Raw genomic sequence first — 23600 nt, 5'->3', positions numbered from 1 at the left:
GTAAAACCGGTGCCGTCATAAAGTTGAAAAATGATGTAAAGCCGGTGCCGTCATAAAGTTGAAAAATGATGTAAAGCCGGTGCCGTCATAAAGTTGAAAAACAAAGGCGACATTTCTTGAAATATAATTTGACGCCATTGCACCAGAGTCAAAAATAGTATCGCCCTCTGTGAGGAAGAACGCGTTGTTGAAGGGCTCCTCTCAATAGAACCTCCTTAAAACGGCCATTGAAGAATTGTGCGCTGGGAAACATTGAACCTAAGGCCCCACAATAAAGAGGCCTTTGAGGGGAGTATGCTTCTGGCGGGCCAGTGCTACACGAGTCACGCGGGACACGGGGCAAAAAACCCTTGGTATGCAGGGGCAGAAGTGCATTCTGGGATCAGAGGGCCTGCGCCCATCCATACCTTAATTAGCCTCGAGGGAGCCGCACACACTTATATCGCCACACGCGTTAATTGCTGCTGCAGAGAAATAATGCTAATGTGTCTGTGTAATGCTCTATAGAACCGCGTCAGACTCTATAGTGTTAAATATCTGATGTAATTCCCACCTGTAACATGTTGAGAAATGTATCTGACGTTCTGTGAAATACACTCCTTTATAATAGAAAATGGGAGGTGGGGAAAGGCTCGGGAAGAGGGTCGGACTAAAGCTCGACACGTGGCATTAAGGGTAACATTTCCCAAGGCTGCTTCAGCTCCCAAACCAGCCGTGTCGGTGCTCACAGATTGTCAGGGAAAAGACAACCAGATTGCACTCGTTTAGCTGCGAAGTGTGCAGGCCCGGGGTCTGTTCGAGTGAGTGGCAATGCGCCAGAGGCCACATTTAACAAGCACGCGAAAAGAAAAAACTAGCACAGTGGCGCATATACCTCAAATGTGTAAGTTTCCAACAGAAAAGCTGTAGGATCTGAGAATAATGTAGAAGAGTGCAAAGATTCTGTTGCCAAAATAATTGTTGATGTGATTGGACTGGATCTCACGATTCACTCAGCGTGATGCACACAATAGTGTCAGAAAAACACGTCTGAGGGCAGAATTAACAAGCAAACACATGTGAAAGACAGTAGGGATCGCGTTCGGGAGATGCAAGCAGAGCATCAAAGGGCTGGGTGAGAAGGGAGGGGGGAATGCAATGAGCAGAGGAGCAGCTGTTTTGAGGATGTGGTTTACGTTAAAAAAAGAAAGTGAAAGTGATCGCGTTGGGGAGATGCAAGCAGAGCATCAAAGGGCTGGGTGAGAAGGGAGGGGGGAATGCAATGAGCAGAGGAGCAGCTCTGCACGTGCACGCCATCGTGCACTCAAGCTCTAGGCCAGCAAAACCATGTGGGTAGCACTTTTGAAAACCCACTTACAAAATGTCTCAAAGAGACAGCTTTCGCTGACTCAGCGAGACCTAACTACTAACAGACAAATGATTGCTCTCCAGCAGGATCATTTATCACCAGCGTTATTGGGCCATTTTTTATTGTTTTATTGTTGTCCTGCATCAGCCATGATAATGATGAAACTGTTTAAATGAAGCACACACGTAGTATGTGTCCTGCTGGGCCTGTGCAGATTTTAAAAAGAAAAACAACTAGTAATACATTCTCTTACCTACTCCATTAGTCAAACTTTGTGTCACAGCCTGATGTGATAAGCAGCTGCAGGGGTCAGGAAAGGTTAATCAAAATAAACAAACTTCTTTTCTCCTGCGCTGCATAGAAAAAGAAATATCCACGCAGCAGGACAGTCGGCAAAGGTTACTGGTGCCAAAGAAAGGATTTGTCCAGTTCGCCCTGCCCCTGGTGGAGATGAAGGGGTGAAAAAATAAACAAAGCCTCCTTAACATGTAAATGGTCTTTTAAAGACCTGTGAAGTACTTGGGTGCGGCTGCGAGGAGCTCGAAAACTGTCTGTCTCTGTGTGTGCGCCCGGGAGCTGTCTCGGCCCGGGCTGACACATACAACGTGTGCTCTGCGCGCCTGCCTGCAAGCCCTCACTGCCAAGGCTCCTGTTTGGGTGGGCCAGGCTCATGTTAGGGTGGACCTGGCCCGCCCGGCCCACCAGCTAGAACCGGGCCTGATACACAGGCTGTCAGTCCCCGTCTGAGGGCAAAACCACGGCGCTCAGACCAATCACGGCGCATTGGCTTAAGGGTGCCTGGGAGCCTGGGAGCTTCTGGGAGCTAGGAGAGTAGTAGGATGGAGAAGAGGCTGCGGCTGGTGACCCAGAGGCGACGAGCAGGTAAGTCTTTTTTTTTCTTTTCTAAATCTCCCCCGGCCACGGTTCCCTACCAGCTGTGACTGTTCTTGTAACCCAGCAAGATTCTCACCTAGGCCGCTTTTACAAAATCTTCGCACGTTTCAATCAGACAAATAAAAGTAAACATGAGTTTCTGAATAAGTGGCAATTTGTTCGAAGACAAAGCCTGACATTTGACCATCTGAACTTTGAATTTTGGGGGCACTGCAGCACCTCCATAACCATGCCTCCGGTCCCTATGACATTGCTGCTTGCCCCGTATCTCCAGCCCACTCCTGTGTTGTTGCTTGTCCTGTCCTTTCCACTCCCCACCTGTGTTATTGCTTGCTCTTTCCTTCCCGCCCCCTTCCATGTTGTTGCATGCCCCGTTCTTCCAACCCCACTTCCACACAATTGTTTGCTCCGTTCCTCCAGCCCCCTTTTGTGTTGTTGCTTGCCCCATACCTTCTGCATTGTTGCGTGGCCCATCCATCATACATTGTTGCTTTCAACCGTTCCTTACACCTTGTTGCTTGCCTGTCACTCCCACCCCCTCCCACGTTATGGATTGCGCCATTCTTCTCGTCCCCTTCTGTGTTGTTGCTTGAACTCATCCGGCTTTGTTTCTTGCCCCATCCCTACCACCCCACTGTGTTGTTGCCTGCCCTTTCCCCCGCCCCATCACTTGCTGTTACTTGCCCGTCCCTCTGCCTCCTTCCTATGTTATTGCTTGGCCCATCCGCCAAAATCCCCTTCTGCAGTGTTGCTTACCCCCTCCCGCCACCCAAGCAAAACAAGTGCTGGAACGCTGCCAGCACTGGCTGCATCATAGCACTTTTTTTCTAACTTTCAGCCATGCTGCTCAGTAGCCATGCTGTTATACAACACGAGTAGAAGACATTGACTAAGCCAATAGCTCTTTGTAAAGCTAGACCTACTGGATTTGCCAATGCCTGTTTCTAAAGAGCTGAGTTGTGGACTCATCATTTTAGAGCACCGATAGCATTTATTCTTTCACCTGCTCCTCTCCAGTGAGGGTTTTCTGATGTTTTCTGTCGTCATGTCGATTTTAGGGGGACTGAAGCAGATTGATGCTGGAGCAGCCACCTATATCTCTGGTGTCAACCCCAGCAACGAGGTGTTCTGCTTGAGCAGCCCCACCACAGCATCGAGAACCTGGCATCTGATTGGAGGGGCGATGAAGTACTACACCTGTGGACCTCTTGGGTGCTGGGGAGTCAACACTACTGATGACATCCACTTCCGTCTGGGCGTCACTCCAAGTTTCTGCCAGGGGACAGGGTGACAGCAAGTGGCTGGCAAGCTCTCGATGATTGAAGTTGGCACCGATGGGTCTGTGTACGGGGTGACTCGTGAAGGAGGGGTTTTTCACAGGTGAGGTATAAGTGACAGTAATGGTGTGTTTCTCTATAAAATTGTTGGAGGAATTTGTGAGTGTTTGTAACTTGTGAGTGAAATTACTTGTTAGGAAGAAGACTCCAAGGGCCATATGTAGGTAGCTAAATACCGGTCGGTAACGGCCGAAATTCGGTAAATATCCCGTTACCGACCGGTATTTAGTCAAGTGAGATGTAGGAGGCCAAAAACCAGTTTCGGTAAATATGAATCGGTAAATACCGATTCATATTTACCGAATTCTAAAATACCGCTTCATATTTACCGAATACATATTTTCCGATTCGGTAAATATGAAGTGGTAAAACGGGAAAAGATATGTAGGTAAATTCGGTAATTAAGAAATCCATGAAATTCGGTAATTAAGAGTCGGTAATTAACACAGATTGAAAGCAGGTGGTAAGCATCAACAGTGCATATAAGCAATCCCAAAATTCAACAGCGTCGACAACATGGCCGTTCTGTATGCCATTGCAAGGCGCCTACGTCTACAGGCAGCAGGACTGAGGATTTGGAGACGGGAGGAACGCATTTACAGACAGCGAATCACACTCTTTCAACTGACTGACGCTGAGATACATGAAAGGTACAGGCTACACCCCCAAACCATCATGGACCTGATAAGGGACCTGCACCCACTCCTGGACCAGCCAACAAGAAGGGCGCATGCCACCACCACATGTGCAGGTTCTCTGCAGCCTACACCTACTCGCATCTGGCAGTTACCAGGGGGTGACAGCTGCGGTGGGCGGTGTATCCCAGAGTTGCCTGTCCCGTTTCTTCAGGAAGTTCCTGGATGCCATGATGCAGAGAATGCACCACTACATCAGCTTCCCAAACACACAGGCTGAACTGCAGAAAACTAAAACTGACTTTTATCACATGGCACAGTTCCCCCATGTCATTGGCTGTATTGATGGCACACACATCCCAATCTGCCCACCAGCTGCCACTGAGCACATCTACAGGAACAGAAAGTCCACCCACTCCATCAATGTGCAGGTAATCTGCGATGCAGGGAACATCATCACTGATATTGTTGCGAAGTTCCCTGGGAGCACCCACGACTCCTACATCTTCCAGAACAGTGGGATCTACACACGACTGCTTGCCAGAGAATTTGGAGAAGGATACCTGCTAGGTAAGTAACAGTGACGCTCCATAGTACTTAGTGCAAATCATAGTGTATTGAGGCATGTGACTGATGGTTCCCTTTTACTCACCTAGGCGACAGTGCATATGCCGTGCGGTCATTCATCCTCACTCCCTACCTACACCCATCAACCCAGAGTGAGAGACGATATAATGTGGCACACAAATCTACACGCAATGTGGTGGAGCGCACGTTCGGACTATTGAAGAGCAGGTTCCGCTGCCTCCATAAAAGCGGAGGTGCACGCCAGTACACACCCATCATCTGCTGCAAGATAATTGCCACTTGTGCAATGCTGCACAACCTTGCCACGAAGAGAGGTACAGAGGTCGAAATGACATATATTGAGGACAATGATGATGAGTCTGCACAGCCAGAGGCCAACGCAGCAGGAGTGCCAACAGCAACAGATGGGAGAGTGAGACGGGCAGAGATCACATGCAACTATTTCTGAATGAGTAAGGGGACACAGCCAGTAGTCGGATGCCATAACGTAGTTTAATCAGGCAGCACTACGCCACGACACAAAGGTAAACCTATTGCATCAACAGTGAGAAATAAACTTATTTCAGTTAAGGGTTACTTCACCCAATAGTGTCTTTGTTTTTCCTGACGCATTAGTGTTTGCGCCCACGCGCACCAGTGCGGGATGGCATTGAGTGAGCGTCCTCACTGGCTGGGGTACCAGTGGCACCACCTTGGCGCCTGCTGCTCCGACGTGTGTCTGGGACAGGGGGGGTTATGCTGCTCCTGCTGGTCGTGTCTTCTGTGTCACCAGCATCCAAAGCGCCAGTTGTTGCAGACTGGCTGGTAAGCAGCACTTCTAGTGCACTCGTGACCCTCACCATCCCCCTGGACACATCTGTGCTGCAGTGCGCAAGGCCCTCCTGCATCGCCACAGAGCGCCTGCAGAGCAGCGAAGTGGCAGTCGCCAGCCGGTTCACTGCCCTTGAGTTCAGATCCTTTCTCTGATGTCGCCTGCGCCCTGCTGCCCTGTCCTCATCATACTTTGAGCACAGCAGCATGATGGACTGGGACATGTCCCGCATGCCCGCTTCCATCTCAGCCATTCCCCCTGCCATGGCGCTGATGCCCTTGTCAATGTTGACAAATGTCTCATTGAGGCCACGCATTTGTCGCTGTACGGACACCATTGCCCTTGCCTGGATGCATTGGATTTTCACCATGGTGGCCTCAAGCCCTGTGGAGACTCCATGGCCCAGCCCTAGGGGAGGTGGACTCTGCGGCCGAGCCCTGCGGCGCCGTCTGCCACCTGTGTGTGCTCCCTCAGAGTCGGAAAGCACACTGGCATGGGTTACATCCTGGGGTACAGTGGACGGTTCCACCCCCCTCGAGTCTTCAGACGATGAGTCTGTCACATCCAACCTGGCAGCAGGACGCCTCCTCAACCTGTGCAATGCAGGTGGTGAAGATGGTGGTGACACCTGCAGGAGTGGGGATGCTGGCTGGAGCGGCGATGCTGGCTGGGGTGGTGTGACTGCCTGTGGTGCCGTTCCTTGGCCAGCACTGGTGGTGGCCTTCTCCGCGCTGTGTTTGTGGTGTGCCCTCTCTCCCTTGTCATGGGCAGTTCTGTGCGCAGTAGTGCCTGTGGACAGAAAAGCGACATCAGCTAAGTGTACTTGAAGCATTGATTTGCTGACATGACAATACATTTTCTAAACAGTATCTCAATGTCCTCTGCCTGCTTCTCGCTACTGTGTGTTACATGCCTTGTTAATCTGTGCTAATCGTATCATGTTTGGGCTTTCAGGGACTACATCTCCCATGATGCATTGCTAGCATGCACTAACACCTGTACTGGAGGGGATTCTCATTGCACATTTGGGGAGTTGGGATAGGGGTAGGGGGGGCACATTGCTGTGCAAGCGTCTTACCTTGTTTCGAGGTGCCTCTGCCAGAGCTGTCAGCGTCCCCAATCCCCACGATGCTTTCTGGCTCAATGGTGGTCTCCACTAGCTCCTCCAGTTCTGTCAGGGCTGGTGCCCTGTTGCCTCCACCTCCTGTCAGGCTGGCCTCTTTTTTCAATTCTGCCACCTTCCTCTTAGTGATGATACGTATGTCGTACCACCGCTTCTTGAGGACATCGATGTCCCGGGGGGTCACTCCCATGGCATTCACCTGTGCCTGGATTCCAAGCCAGATCTTACGTTTCTCTGACTCAGGCACTTGCTGTGACTGTTTGCCAAAAAGCTTCTGGTGCTGCTTCACAACCTCCTCCACCAGTACTTGCAGCTCCTTTGGGCTGAATTTCAGCTTTCGCTTCCTCTCCCCTCCTTCCCTCTCTGTGTCCTGGCTGGCCATTGTTGCTGTTTCCAGGGCTGAATCAGGCAGTTGCTCAGTTCCTCTCCTCAGCACTCCCAGCCTCTCCAGCGTCTGCTGATTGTGTGCACCTGCCTGGGTGTGGCCACTTCCTGGTTGGGTGGGGTTTAGGTAGCACAGGATTGGCTGATTCAAGTCATGTGTTTTGGAACTGCCGATTCGGTATTTACCGATTCGGTAAATACCGATTCGGTAATTACCACTTCGGTATTTACCGATTCTGTAAATTCTGATTCATGTTTACCGAATATTACCGATTCGGTAATGTTTACCGATTGTTGACCTACATATAACTTACCGATTCATAAATACCGATTCGGTAAAATTCGGTATTTATGAATCGGTAAAAATTATTTACCTACATATGGCCCCAAGTGTTTGGATCTCCATTGACGGACCCAAGTCTTTTTCCCCACACAAAATTTACAATGCATTATGGGAGGGTGTAAATTCAAAGTCCAAAATTCCATTTGCTTAAATTACCAATTACTAGCAGCTGGCCCAAGAATACATCTCTAAATGCCATGCACTATTCGGATGTTCATAGACAATACTAATATTCATTTGCAGAAATAGAACAGTAATAATGATTGCAATGAATACTTATACAGTGCACACATCAAAAACTGAAATGCTTCAAGGTGCTCAAGTACTTGGTAATCTGACCACCCAACATTTTAGTATTTGTTGTGCTTTCGTAAGAAAGATGAACTTATTCATCCCTTTTGGGAGTTTTGAGGCAGCTAAAGTTTAATTGACAGAAACTACAGAGAGGACCTAACTCTTTGCCCGTCGTTTCCTAAACTCTCATTTACCAATGTATTGTATTAGGATAACTAACTCACTCCCTTTGTACGCTTGACTCTCTAAGAGCAGTGAGGATGGAAAGTTAATGATTTCCTCCAGGAAGTGGACGAAGGTTTGGTACTTATGGTTTTACTTAGAGCTTGGCAGGTATGGTGCAGCCGTCAGCAGGTGTCCCACCCACCCTAATTGGAGTGCACAGCTAAAGCTCTGGCTGCTCGAACTTAAACCAGCAGTAACAGAACTACAGGTAAAGAGCAGTCAGGAAAAAAGGTGAACAAAAGGAGTGGTAGACATTGAGGAGCGTGAACTCAAAAATAAAAGGAAAACAGACAGAGAGAGAGAAAAGCAGACTGAAAGGAGTAGAGAGAAGAGAGAGAATAAAGGAAGGGCTTCTAAATGTAAGAGAACGAAGGCAAGACCAGGAGATTGGGTGAAAGAGAGAAACTCAAAGAGTAAGACCAGGCAAAAAGCTAGGGAGGAGAATATAGAGAAAGAGAAGTTAGAGGAGTGTTAATGGAGTCAGAAGATCTACGAGAGAGAGAGAATGGAGAGATAAGGCAAGAGGAAGGAGGAGAAAGGTGATGAGGAGAGAATAGGAAAGGCTAAGAAACATATACAGAGAGAAAAAGAAGTGTTAGGCTAGAGGGTCCAATACAGATTGAAGAGTGTGGGAGGGAAGGGAAAGGTCAGTGTAAAGAAACATCGGACCTGATATACAAAACATATCTGTGCATGGCCGGACTGCGAATCCAGAGCAGCCCACTCACATTTTGTCAGACCTGCCCCCGTATGGTGCATAGCAAGTCTGACCACTACAAAGGAGGGTTTTGGGGGGTTCTCCCCCAAGAAAATTTGGGAATTTTGTTTTGCATTATTCAACATATATATGTTGAATTCTATTAGCTTTTAACACGTAGTAAATGATGACTTTACTGTGCACCAGAATACAACAACCTTTGTTAGGGCTCTTCAATGATTCCTTCGCTAACACCCTCCAACAGTGCCTATCATTTCTCCTTAGCCCTACTCTCAAACGTATTTTATTTATTTTATAGCACTTCTCATACCAGAGTAGGATGTCAGAGCACTTTACATCACACACACATACAGAGACAATGACTCACACGTATAAATCAATGTATAGAAAATGTTACATAAGGCAAAGGGGACTTCAAGGTGTTGGACTCACATGCCATCAAAACTGGTAGGCACTTCATAAGAGTGCTTGGTCTGGAGAAGCACAAACTCAGGATTCAGAACATAACACAGTGGTTGACTTTAATAATAAGAATTTATTTCTACCCAAACAGACCTTTTTTAGCAGAGTGGGGGGAAAACATAACATTCTAACCTGTACCATGCAGCTCTTTGATGGCAGTTCATAGCTCACTGTGCTAGATTAGGATTGTAATTCATGAAATGCACAGTAAGAAAATAATCTCTGTGACAAAAGTAGTAACCCATTGGCCTATGCACAAAAAATATTGTTCTTTGATATGCAAGGTACACGTTCTTTGCAGCAGGATATTAACTCTCTGCCCTACTTCTGACTTTGAGTCAGAACTGCCACTAGGCAAAACTTAAATCTCTCTCTAGCAAGTATATTAATCACCAGAGTTAACATGACACTTTTATTGTTGCCCAAAAACTACTGAATATACAAGGAACTTTACAGTGCTTTTAAAACTGTAAAAGTAAAACAAGTTTGTTGGGGACTAGGCAGTGGTCCACCACTGCCAGCTCCCAAACAATCTTAAAAATATAATACATTTTTCTTTTTAAATGTTGTCAGGTTTACTTTAAGGAAAAAAGGCAGCATTTAAAAAGAAAGGTTTCTTTAGTAAAAATGCGATCGCAGGCATGGTGGTGTGCTGACCCCAGTAGGCCATTATCTCTGTGATAGCATCCAATTATAACAACTTGCAATTCGCAACCTACCTCATTAATATAGATGAGGTAGACCTGACTACAACCTACTATGGTTTGGTGTTTTGTGAATTGACCTATTTGTACATAGGTCAGTTCGCAAAATACTATTCTGTTGGCAAAACATTGATGCTCGATTTGCCATCACTTTTTGCAAAAGGAAATTTCGTACATGAGGCCCAGAGTGAGAAGGAGAGATAGTTTGAGAAAGCAGAGGTAGTGGAAGAAGGGACTAAGTCGTCCTCCATTCACATTAAGTCAAGACCAATTTTACGGCTCAACATGCTTTTAAATTCAAAACCATGCACTCGTTTTGTAAACATTTTCATATGGGGAAGATCTTCAAATACACCAAGCGTAGTCATTAAAAATCCTATGAATTTCTGGCTAATGGCCCATTATGGTTTAAAATGTACAATGCACTACAAATGTCCCTAAATATTCTCTGACGGAAAAACTATGGCTTACTTTCTCAAGTGGTATTCAAAGCTTATCAAGTTTTGAAAAATGTTACTGGTCTAATGTACCCAATGTTGAACTTTCGTTCCAAAGGCTCCATTTTGACAGAACCCAAAAACCCAACTGTAAACCAATCATTAAGGGCCACATGCATCAAACTGTGTATTTGCAATTCCTAAATTGTGATTTTTAAGAAATCGCAATTTAGGAATCGCAAATGCATATGCATGTATGAATCGCAAAAAAAAATGTGATTCCAACACATTTCTTTTTTTTAAATAATTCTTTTTATTGAACTTGTTCATTGACATACAAAAACTGAGACAGAGGAGACCAAATACACCTTACAGCAGATACATAAGTTGCAAATACATGATACATCACACAATGGGAACAATATTATGGGACAAGGGTTTCCTATTGGGCGACACACCTTGGGGGGATACAAATGTCTCTGCTGTAGCTGTTCCAAGGATTCCATATCTGCAACCATTTTTTGGGACAGCCTCGAGCCACATATACCGTTTTTTCCCTAAACATGCACCAGTCCAGGTCTCTCTTCCATGCATCAATTTTAGGTGGCTGCGAGGCTCCCCATAGTTGTGCTATATTTCTTTTAACATAAGCCCCAGGGTGACCCATTGTTTATTGTAGGTAGAGAGGTCTGTAGGCTCTCATACATTCAATATACATCTCCGAGCCTCCACCCGCAGGTCAAGTGCATGTACTTCTCTAAAAATGTTGTGTATTCCACGCCAATATGTTTGTATGAGGTCACATTCCCACAGCGTGTGCATGAATGTACCCTCCCTTCCACACCGTCGCCTACAATCGCCAGTATCTGCTCTACCCATTCGTACTAGGTCAGGCCCTGTGATATAGGTCCTGTGAAGAATTTTAAGTTGGGCCAAACACAGTCTTGCCTGTATAGACACCACCCTCGGGGAAGATACCACCTCCTGCCACTCCTCATCATCTAGCTCAAAACCATCACGGGCCCATTTTCCTTGACGGGCTGGAGAGGGTCTGCCATATTATTGAGTAATTTCTTGTAGGTCAGGGAGATTACTCTTTCAGGCAGGTGGCTATCTAGTAGTCTATCTTCTAGTGGGGAGGCTTCCGGGGGGGATGAGCCTCTTGGAATCTGGGCTTCAATGGCGTGGCGTATCTGAATGTATCACCTACACGTTTCTTATTTGCGACTCGCAAATTGCGATTTTCAAATAAGGAATTGCTTCCCATTCATTCCTATGGGCCTAGACGCCCATAGGAATGAATGGGAATTGCATGCGCTATTTGCGAGTACCAAATAGGTACTTGCAAATTGTGCATGCAATTTCAAAGGTGCAAGGGTGCCAAAAGGACACCCTAATGCACCACTGACATTTTAATTTCAACACATGTTGCACACACACATGCCGCAAGGACATGTATGTGTGCAACATAGAACATTTGTGCATTTTTTGAAGTTCTCGCAAATTACCATCAACTTTGAAGTGATGGTAATTTGCGATTCTTAATTGCGAAATCGCAATTTATTGGGGTTGTTGCATTGCATTTAGGAGATCGCAATTTGCGATTCCCTAAATGTAATCACAATTTAAGTAATCGCAAATTTAGCATGTGGGCCCTTATCCCTGAAAAAGTTTTGCCAATATTCCTCGCTCCTCCTTACTTGCTGTGAAATAACTTAGTGATGGCACTCCTCCCCTTTCTAATGGTACTGGAAACAACCTGGTTTGAAGTGTCTCCATACTGTTCGATTAAATGCATGAAAGACCTGTCAGCAGTGTTGTAGTGTTCACAAATAGTGGCTCACTTATTAGGGATGACATTGTGGGTACCTACAGACCATTTCAACTAAACAGCCAGTCTGCTGCATCATTCGATGAAGTCTCATCTTCAGCCCCATCCCTAATAACCCAACGACTCCCACTGAAATACACCATTATCATGTGTTATGCGGCCAAAGCACCACAAATTAGATCTGTAATGAGGCCCAGCATGTGCAAATTTATCCAAGAAAGAGGGTTTCACCATTAAGTGTGGGGAGCACCAATAGACCTCCTGTACGTGTAGCAGAACATGACTTCTATTTTTCCCAGGCATTTGGGCCTTCTTCTGCAGTTAAAAAGGAAGTACGATGTAAGCAGCAACATAGCTAACAAAGATGCCCTCATGGAGTGAGAACAGGGGTGAGAACAGGGGTGTAGGAAGCTGGCTCTGTATATACTATACCAAAGTAAGAGATAGTGTCCACAGAGTCCATGGAGTCCCCAGAGGTATAGAAGAGGCTAAATCAGACCAGTACTAACAGCTCACTTTGTGGTAGTGTGGGTTAGCAGTTAGGATTATCCAGAGGGTGTGTTAAGCATGTATTGTATTCACTCACTCAAGACTGATGGCTCACACTCAGAAACTGAAGCCAGACCAATTAGGTAAGTATGAAAAAGGTATACTTATGTATTATTTCTAAAACCAAGTGGGACTTGGTACAGGTAGGTAGAATGTACTGGTGATTGTAAAACTTTACAAGGTAAAGCAATTGGGAATAGATTTGCAATCTTAACAGGTTTGTCTATGCTTTCAAACAGTTTAAATTACATAGAAATTACTTTTGATTACTTTTGTGTTACTTTTAGATTACATTGACTACACGGTGTGATATACCTAGATATCACACCATGGATCCTACAATACAAAGGTAAGTAAGACTTCTTCAGGTTTAAACCACAGTTACTTTTCTCCAATTCAGAAACAGTTCAACAGTTTCTGAACAAAAATCATAACATGGGTTCCTATGGGAAAAACAAAGTTAGCAATTGCAGGTAAGTAAAACGGTTTACAGTAGTGAGCTTTTGGGTTAGTTTCTGCACTGAAACTGCACCCTTAGCGGCACTGGGGAAGTTAGGTGCAGAGTACAAATTGGGCACCGAGGCCAATGCTAGCTAATGGGGCTAGGGGCACTACTTGTTGAGGCTGCTCACTGGCAGGCCAATCGGGCTGGGACAAAGCTCTTCTGGGGTTTTGGTGAGGGCAAAGGGGTACCAAAGTCAGCACCAGTATCTCACTACCAGCATCACAGGGGCGGCCGGGTGCAGGGTGCTTGAACAGCATCAGGCGTCCAAACTATTTTATGAGGATCTTCAAAATCTGTCTTGGGCAGCAGGCGTTGGTCAGGGGGGCAGATGAGGGAAATCAACAGCCAGGTAAGTATCTTCAGATGCAGAAGTACGTCAGATCCCTTTTGAACAGGTCGGCTGGACACAGCGCCGGAGGCTGCAAGGGTGTCTCTTGACGTCGGAGTTTCTCCTTACCTGAAGGTCACGGTAGAGGGGTGTCATTGTGAAGAGGCTGAATGCGTCCACACGGGACCGTGGAAGTGACACCCCTTGATGGTTTGGAGGTCAGGACCACTGGGAAACCACTTCAGGACCGATGGACCCTCTGGACACAGATCGTGGACGGCGGGTGCAGAGGTAACCCTGGAGCAGAGTTTCTTGGTTTTGCAGGGTCTTTATCTTCTTTTGTGGACAGGACCGCTGTCCTCAGGAGCCTTGAGTCTTTATTGAAGTTTGGGATCAGTCCTGCAGGAAAGGGTGGGGGCACACTGCTTCACCTCCCAGCACAGTTCGCCCCTTAGCATTATGGTAAATGCAGTTCATGTTACATGCTTAATTGAATATTTCCTGGAGTATTCCACCAAAGTTGGCGCAGGTTAGTGCTGTAAATGTCTAGACACGTGTTTCTGGATATCATCCGTCATCAGCAGAGATAAAAACAAATTTAATCTGGGGTTGCTGAGCAGGCTGCCACAATCCTTTTAGGTCTCAGTACCTCTCACAGGTGCACATGTGCATCTCCACAAGCTTGTCAGCTCAATGGCTCAAGGAAGCCTTTTCAAGCAGGAAGGGGTGGGAGCACACTACTTCACCTCCCAGCACAGTTCGCCCCTTAGCATTATGGTAAATGCAGTTCATGTTACATGCTTACTTGAATATTCCCTGGAGTATTCCACCAAAGTTGGTGCAGGTTAGTGCTGTAAATCTCTAGACATGTGTTTCTGGATATCATCCGTCATCAGCAGAGATAAAAACAAATTTAATCTGGGATTGCTGAGCAGGCTGCCACAATCCTTTCACGTCTCAGTACCTCTCACAGGTGCACAGGTGCATCTCCACAAGCTCATCAGCTAAATGGCTCAAGGGAGGCTTTTCAAACAGGAAGGGGTGGGAGCAGACTGCTTCACCTCCCAGCACAGTTCGCCCCTTAGCATTATGGTAAATGCAGTTCATGTTGCATGCTTACTTGAATATTTCCTGAAGTATTCCACCAAAGTTGGTGCAGGTTAGTGCTGTAATTCTCTAGACACGTGTTTTTGGATATCATCCGTCATCAGTAGAGATAAAAACAAATTTAATCTGGGGTTGCTGAGCAGGCTGCCACAATCCTTTCAGGTCTCAGTACCTCTTACAGGCACCCAGGTGCATCTCCACAAGCTGTCAGCTCAATGGCTCAAGGGAGCCTTTTCAAACAGGAAGGTGTGGAAGCGATTGTTATCTCTTGCAGGGATTTTGAAGCTGCTGGCAGGCCAGTAGGTTTGGGGCCAAGTCAGTTGGGCCTGGAGTCTTCACTGCTGCGTCGTCTTCGGGTGCAAGTCTTCATAGGTCATCAATACGGAATTCCTGGATTCAGAGCTGCCCCCTAAATGCTACATTTAGGGGGCATTTTAGGGGTCTTTAGGTAGTATCCAATGGGCTACTGACCTTAAGGTGACAACACCCTTGGCATGCTCACCCCACATGGGGGAGTGAGCACATTCCCTAATTCTGATCGGGCCTATTCTCCAAACCAAGATAGAGATTTCTGGGGGGAGGGGTTCACCTCAGCTCCTGGCCAACTCAGGGGTGTGCCAAGCCAAGGTGCACACTCCTACCCAGTTTACTAATTTCCCGTCTGTCCTGCCACCACAAAGTGTGGCAAAAACAGGTGGAGTGGGCATCTCCACTGGATGGAGCTACCCAAATCAGCATAACATAAGGGGAGCCTTTAAGGCTCACCTCCAAGTGCTGCTGTTCCTGCAAGGGGGAGGTGAGAAGCACCTCCACCCAGAACAGGCTTTGTTCCTTTACCTCCGGGAGCACAAAGACTCCCACCCCAGCAGGTGAGAAACCTGTCTGGTGGTGGCTGGCTGGCAGAGACCAGTCAGCCAATACACTAGAAGCTGGCGGTTTTTCAGATGGCATCTCTAAGATGCCCTCTGAGTGCATTTTATAATAAATCCCACACTGGCGTCAGTGTGGGTTTATTATGCTGAGAAGTTTGCTACAAAGCTTCCCAGAATTCAGGAAAGCCATTATGGTGCTGTGGAGTTCGTAACAACTAACTCCCTTTCGTCCGTAACACTTCCAAAACTTTTCCATACGCGCTGGGGGAGCTGACCACTCTGGTCACTCACACAAGCATTATGCTTGTGGTTTTATTGCCATTGCATAATCATTGGAATTAAATGGGTCAAAGCTTGATTGTAACATAAAAATGCTGAATTAATTTGCGAATTGAGAGTCTTCCCATATTTCCCAATACTCGTGCCTTTTATTGGGCTTCCCTCTCCTATCCCATTTATTTAATCTGTTAATTGAGGCCACCCAATCCAAGTGTGTGGGGGGTACTGGTCTTATCCACTTTATACAAAGTTCCCTTCGTGCAAGTAAAATCATTATAAACAAAAGATTCTCTTCCTTCTTAGTTAACGTTATTAACATATCATGTCTACTGACCCCAAAAATAACAAGATCTATACTTACTTTCACTGGTCTTCTTAATACCAAATCTATGGTTTTACTCACTTCCTGCCAGAAGCCTTCAATATGGGGACATTGCCAAAACATGTGCACATCATCTGCTCTTGGTAGAGCACATTTGGGGCATGATTTCGTAACGGATCCACCAAAGTTAGAGAGTCGCTTCGGCGTCCAGTATGCTCTATGGGAAGTAAAGAGATGATTTCTCTTTAAGGCAGCAGACTTCACAATAGACCAGCATTTGTTCATTGATACTTGCCACAGGTCTTGGAGATCCAGCGACGGCAGATCTTTCCCCCAGATCACATCGGGAATCAAAAACTCATCCTCTCCTGCTTTTACAAGTGCCCAGTACCATGTTGCTATTTCTTTTTTCTTTGGCGGATTTTTTATCATGATTGATTCCACGATCCTATTTCCGGAAAATTTCTCCTTCACTGTTATTGCCCAGCTAGTGAGCTGATAATATTTGAAATTTTAAAGGGCTGTACTTGAATTCATAAGCAGAGTTTCCCAGTCTATTATGCTATTACCAACCAATAACTGGCCCCATACTCGAAAGCCTGAAGATTTAAGAGGTATTGCCAGACTGTCTTTAAGGCATTCTGGTGTTCCTGGAGAATCCAATATGGGCGCGAACTCACTGTAATATGGAATATTTAGAGTGCACCTAATTTGATACCAAAGCTTAGCTGCTGCTCTCAGAGAATTCAATGTCACTTTTTTGAAGTATTTTGGGTGACCAAATTTAAATAAAAAATGGCCAGTATTTCTAGTCATTACTTTAAGATGTTCCGGGTACAAATCATAGTTGTTTAGTAGAACCCTCGAACTCTTGAATTGGAAGGCTCTGTAGTATTCCACTAGGTCTGGGCTGGCAATTCCTCCTTCTGCTTTTCTTCTTCGTAATTTACTCCAGGCAATGCGTGTACTTTTAGCCATCCAAATGAAGCTCGCTATTTCTCCTTGTATTTTTTTTAAAGTTTCCCTCTTAAATTCCAATGGGATTGCGCTAAATAGAAATGTGTATTTTGGAAGGATAGACATCTTAATTATATTGGATCTACCTAAGAAGGTTAAAGGGAGACCCCCCCATGCTTTCAATAACTTTTTCACGTCAGCTGTTACTCTATCCATATTTATCTCAGATATCTTATTTAGGTTTTTAATCAGGTCTATTCCCAAATATCTAATTTTCTCCCTGTTGTAAATATTGTCTACCTGGGAATTCCAACTCATTATCTCGGTTTTTGATTGATTAGTTTGGTAACCTGAAACCTTCCCAAAGTTTCTTAAGGTGTCATCAATGGCTTGGACAGAACCTGTATAGTTGCTCGTGAAAATCATCACATCGTCTGCATACAAGGCTATTTTTTTTTCCCAGGTCTGAAATTTGAATGGAGTTATTTCAGGGTGGACTCTGAGCTTGTTTGCCAAGGGCTCGATATATAAATTAAAAAGAAGGGGAGACAAGGGACATCCCTGACGGGTCCCTCTGAATATGGGGATGTTTTCTGTTAAATTCCCATTAATTAGGACCTTAGCTTTTGGTGCTCGATACATCTCTTTGATTGCTCCCTGAAAATTTTCTCCCAGGTTATATTTAGCTAAAGTTGCATTCAAGAAAGCCCAATTTACTCTGTCGAATGCTTTGGCCGCATCCAGTGTTATTATTGCCAGAGGGATTTTTTCACTTATTGCTATGTCTATTGACCCGATAAGCTCCTGCGTAAGATCTTGTAAATGTCTACCCCTTATAAACCCTTTCTGATCCTACTCTAAAGAATCCACAGAATGTATCTCTCCTGAGAATGGAGAACTGGGATGGATTAGAAAACAGAGAATTGGGTCCACGATAACTCCAGATACACTACATTGCAGTATGAGGAAAAAAAAAAAAAAAACCTAACTCCCAGAACATATACTCTTTATGGCTTTATTGCACTTACAATATCTAAGAATGGACTTAGTCATTGCGGGGAACAGTGCTCATTAAACTGTGCCCTCACCAGTGGTAAAGTGCACCCAGCTAGAAAGGGAAACTTACCTATACCATAGGCAGTGGGTTGCAGGGATGGCGCACAGGTATGTGTACCATGTTGACTCTTCACTTTTTTCTGCACCAAAACACGCTGCCTACAATGACAGTGTGTGTTAAGGTACAGGACCTCTAAGGGTGGCACAATATGTGCTGCAGCTCTTAGAGGCCTTCCCTAGTCACAGTGCCCTTGGGAATCATGGTACATTTTGAAAGGGACTTATAAGTGGCCAGAGATGTGCCAATTGTGAACAACACAGGTACAGGTTTTAGGGAAGGAACACAGACCTGATTGGCAGGGACTCAGGCCACATCAAGTCAAAGTGCATTAGAAATCAGGCAAAAACTGGGGGGGTTACTGTAACAGAAACCCACGTTCCTACAAAGGGCCCAACCCAAAAATCATCACACAGTGCCAAAACCTTGAAGATGGGGGTTTGTACCAGGCTTGCAGTCATTTGGGATCAAATGTAATGCCAAGGCACAACACTAGACATCTTTACTCAGAAATTAATTTAAGAACATCCTAACTTACTCTCCTTCCCATACCACTTTTATATACATTCTCCGTTTGAGCAATGCACCTAGAACAATGAACTTTAAAATGCATACTCTTCAACTGATTATTAAATATATTCTTAGGGTGCGGGTGGGAAATCAACGCCCCCCCCCCCCAATCACCCAGTGAAACTGCATGTGCATTCTGTTCAGTTACAAACCTAGGGGCATATTTACAATATTTTGGCATAGGGCAGTGCCCCAAGCCTTCTAGCTGCCCTATGCCAAAAGAAAAGGACAGGAATACACTGTATCTACAAGATACAGCACATTCCTGTCCTTTCTGCCAGCAACGGTGCAAAAACTGCAGCAAAGCGCCAATGTGTCGTGGTCATGATTGTTTTTGTGCAGGAATGGACACCTTCCTGGAAAGAGAAAAAATTAGAAGAAATGGAAACATTTCTCCTCGTTATGTCTGCGTTGGGAAGGCATTCGTTTTGGCGCTGCCCCAGATTTACGTTATATTGTAAATCTGGTACAGTCTCAAAAACCACGGGCATTACGTGGGAATACCCACGGCAACACCCATGGACCACCCTTTCCACGCAGAGTAAGGCATCGCCTTAATCCATATTTACAAGCCCATGAAAAGCCACACTCTGTGGCTTTGTGTGGCCTTGTAAATATGGGCCGGCACACTGCGACTCCGGAGCATCACAAAGGCGAGGCTCCCGTGGCATAAAAGTGCTGCAGGGGCATTGTAAATAGGCCCCCTTGTGTTTAAAATACACTGGACCTGATTCTCAAAGTGGTCAGTAGGCATAACTTACTCTTGTAGTACCCTGGTTCACTCAATTTCAGGAATAAGTTAAAAGTACTCCTGGTCTACTGTTGGCTTACTCCTGGAATTTAAGAGTACTACAAGAGTAAGTCACAGCAAAATATTTGTGATTCAGTCCCACTATTTGCCACTATTGTTCCTTAAAGATTACTGATGGATTCTCTAGAATTTCTTACAGGTTTTAAAGGTGCAACCCATAATCTCTACTTTTCTAAACTGTTGCCATTAGTATGGACCATGCACCCAAATACATATTAATGGCTTCTAGTGTTCTGGAGAGCTCTGATGCTGCTGTAATTCATAGTAGCACAGCATTGCTGTGATTCGTTAGTAATTGATAGTAGCACAGAAACGCTACAGGCATGGGCTGACCACCTGGGTCTAGTCCCTCAACTTCTCAAAAGACCCTGTACTGGTGCTACTCCTTTTATTGATAAGACCCACTGAACACAGATTCTTGCACATACTTTCTTCAGTTACAGGGGAGGATCTCTGCACCTTTTCAGGTGCTTCCAATAGATACTCTGTGGTGTTCCACCCATGTGAGGTTGAACAATCAACCACGCAAGGGGGAGTCCTTTTACTGTATTGGCTCTCCTGTTAGTCTGTGCAGACGAGGAACCCCTAACTTTGCATGTTGATCAGGAAATAGGAGGAATTAGGACCTGGGCAGTATAATCACAGTCCTTGTATATTATTAAAAGAGAGGGTCAATTTAACCAGCCATTGAGTAAAGAGCTATTTGTTCTGCTATTTACTCAGCCTCTGGCTAAATAGGAGAAATTATTCACTGTTTGGCTAGTAGCCTTACAAATAGCAGAGAAACGACAATATTTTATTTTTAAATCTTTTTATTGGCCATACCTACAAAGTAACCCCAACTTTGTTGGAATACAGGACGACATAATTACATGACATTTGTCTTTTTTGGCTGTTAGTGTATGACAATACCATAAGAAAACAGCAAACAGTACATGTGCTCAGTGTGCATGACAATCCCATTCTCAGTTGTTTGAAACTGGCTTCACCAGCTCCCAAGTCACCCTCCACTCCCTGTTTGTCAGCGGAAGCACCAGCTCCTCCCCCAGACCCTGCATATTGCAGGGTCGGCCATGACTCTGTATGCCTTAAGCGCTGTGTACAGCCATGTCACCATATGCCGTGTCGCTCCAGCTCTGAGCAACAAATGCAGCGTTTCTGTCTGTCTGGGGGTTGTGGCAAAGTGTGTCCAGATCTCCCTCACCATACTCGCTTTCTTAGCGTATTGTAAGACTTGCCCGACTCCCACTGCAAATGCCTCCCGAGCCTCCGCGATGGTGAGAAACGTATCCCCTGGGTAAATGTCACCCAGCGTCTCGTAACCCTCCTCTCTCCAGCGCACTACAGACATATCTGCACTAATTCGAGTGAAAGGCAGGAGTGCCCACAGGTTGAGATCCCATCAATGGGTGGTCTCTTAAAGACTCATGCACTCCCAAAACCTCCGCTACTTGTCGCACCAAATAGGGGACTTCCTTTGACTGCCATAGAGCGTGTTCTGTATGATGTAAAACACCAAAGTAGAAGCACCATTTTTGCCATCGTAACCCTTCCCATCATCGAGAGAGGTAACATGTTCCAGAACTGCACCGATTTCAAGAGGCCACTCACCAGCGGGTCAATACTGCGTTCGTGTTGACTACCTAATGTATGTCCGACCTTAATGCCCAAAAACCAGAACGCCTTAGTCTCCCATCTCAGCCCCAGCGGGGCTAAATCCCCCTTTGGGATCCCTTGAAGCACCCCCAGTGGAAAAAAAAGGGACTTAGATCTATTTATACTCAGGCCCACCACCACACCAAAATCCTCCAGTCGGGCCATCAGCAGCAGCACTGCTTCGGAGGGCCTTCGCAGGTAGAACAGAACATCAACTGCATACAGCGAAAGAAGATGTGTAACGTCTCCCACCCTGATACTGAACCTCGCCACAAGGCGTTCCAGCACAAACAGGAGCAGGGATGGGGGCTGCCATGTCGCGGGTCCCTCCGCACTTCCCACCTGTCAGATACCACCCTGCCACTCCACACCCTAGCCCCAGGGGCCGCTTTGAGAAGCCTAACCCACTTAATGAAGTTGGGTCCAAAACTTATCTTCCGGAGTAGCCGCATCAAATACATCCTTTCAAGGGTATCAAATGCCCTGGTGATGTCCACTGACGCCAGGGCTAAGTCATTCCCACTACATTGCACAGATTGCATAATATGTGACAATCTGCACAGGTTGAGACCAGTGCTATACCCTAGCATAAAGCTACATTAATTCTTTGTGCACCTCAAGACCTCCGCCAGCACCCTGCAGAGTGCCTTGGTGTCTACATTAATCACACACCCCTGGCTTTGCAATCATGCAAATCACTCCTTCCCAGAGGGTGGGTGGAAGGACCCCCCCTCACCCCCCCACCATCCCTAGCCTCACGAAAAATCTCAAGTAACCACTGCATAAGCTTGGTTAAAGTCCACCGGGAAGCCATAGCCACCCAGTGCTTTGCCTCAGTTCATCATGCCAAAGGACTCCTTCATTTCCTCAATAGTGATGTCTGCTTCCAACTCCTCCCTCAATAAAGAAGGCAACACTGGCAGTTCCACCACATCTAAGTAACCAGTCACTATGTCGGGATCAGCCGCAGCACCCCCCATACAGCTCGTGCAGGTGTTCCCCCAAAGTAATGTTGATAACCAATTGGGAAATGGCTAGTGATCCATCCTGACTCCGCAGAGCCACTATGGCGTCCTATTCGTCACTCGCCTAAGCAGCCATTCCAACAGTTTCCCAGGTTTGTCCTCCTCCCGATGCAACTACTGTCTGTACTCCCATCTCGTCAGCCTATCAAGCCAATCCCAAGTGTCTCCAAGGTGTCTCTACAGTGTCACCAGTGTGCCTCTCAATTCCCGGGAAGTAGCCTCCCCATGCTGGGCCTCTGTAAGTTTGTCCTCTAGTTCTATGAGCTCTCCCTGCAATTGCCTTCAGGTACCACACACTTTACCAAGACACTCCCACCAGATCACAGCTTTCAGTGCATCCCACTCAGTACCCCAGTGTCCTGTAGTACTCCAGTTACCCTCCAGATACTCTGTGATCGCCTCCCCAAGTGCTAGCCTAAATAGGGCGTCTTGCAGGATTTCCACGTGTAGGCACCATCCTCTCCCCCCGGAGTCCCGCTCCCCCACTCCAAGAGTAGGGGGGAATTAACCCACAGATATGTGCCCAAGTATGCGGCCAACTGAATTTAAACCTTTGTGGACATGATCCAGTCTTCTGTAGGTGTCATGAGTAGCTGAATAGCAGGAGCACTCCTTCTTGATCAGGTCCCGCCATATATACCTGCACCCCAGGATGTGCACAACAGCTGTCAGTGACTCTGTCATATCAGGTTTGGTGTGTGCACCGGGAGGCTGCCTGTCCACATCTGCGACGCTGACACAATTAAAGTCTGCAACCCACAGCAAGTGGTCCACCATGTTGTCCGTCACTAGTGTTTGCAGGTGCAGAAAGAACTCCTGGTCATCCACATTGGGGGCATACGCATTTAAAATGGTTACATCCACTCCATCTAGTGCCTTGCAGTATGTCTTGCACCAAGACATACTGCCGGGTCTGATCCACCTCTAAGTAGACCAACCTAAAGGATACACCCAGCGCCGCCCAAATAGCCACCCCCTGGGCGTATGAGGAGTAAGTGCAAGATATCAATTGCTCTCTCCACTTTTTCCTCAGCTTTTTAGCCTCTTCCTCCGTGTGGTGGATTTCCTGTAGACAGGCTATGCTCACTCCTGTCTGCCGCAGGTAGGAAAGTACCCTGTGCCTCTTCACGTAGCCACCCAGGCCCCTAACATTCCATGTGACTATTCTACATGTGCACTTCTTAGCATCCCACTGCACCCGCCGGAACCCTTCTCCCTGAGACAAACTTCACTATTTCTCTTGTTGCTGGCTAAATAGTAGATATTCTACACGTTTTGCCGGCAGCCGTGCAAACAGCAGAAAAACTTCACTATTTACCTGGCTCTGTCTAAATAGTAGAGGTTTGGGGGCTGCTGTGAAAATAGCAGAAA

General features: G+C 46.2%; 1 pseudogene; it reads left to right on the top strand.

The window, feature by feature from the left end:
* The window catches only part of LOC146785197 (fish-egg lectin-like), a 55505-nt pseudogene that overhangs the window by 11910 nt on the left and 19995 nt on the right, over positions 1 to 23600 (top strand).

This window comes from Triturus cristatus, chromosome 11 (genome assembly GCF_964204655.1).
Source record: "Triturus cristatus chromosome 11, aTriCri1.1, whole genome shotgun sequence".
NCBI classification, from domain to species: Eukaryota; Metazoa; Chordata; class Amphibia; order Caudata; family Salamandridae; genus Triturus; species Triturus cristatus.
Note: the sequence above shows the minus strand (reverse complement) of the source record. Positions and strands in the feature narration are given on the sequence as shown.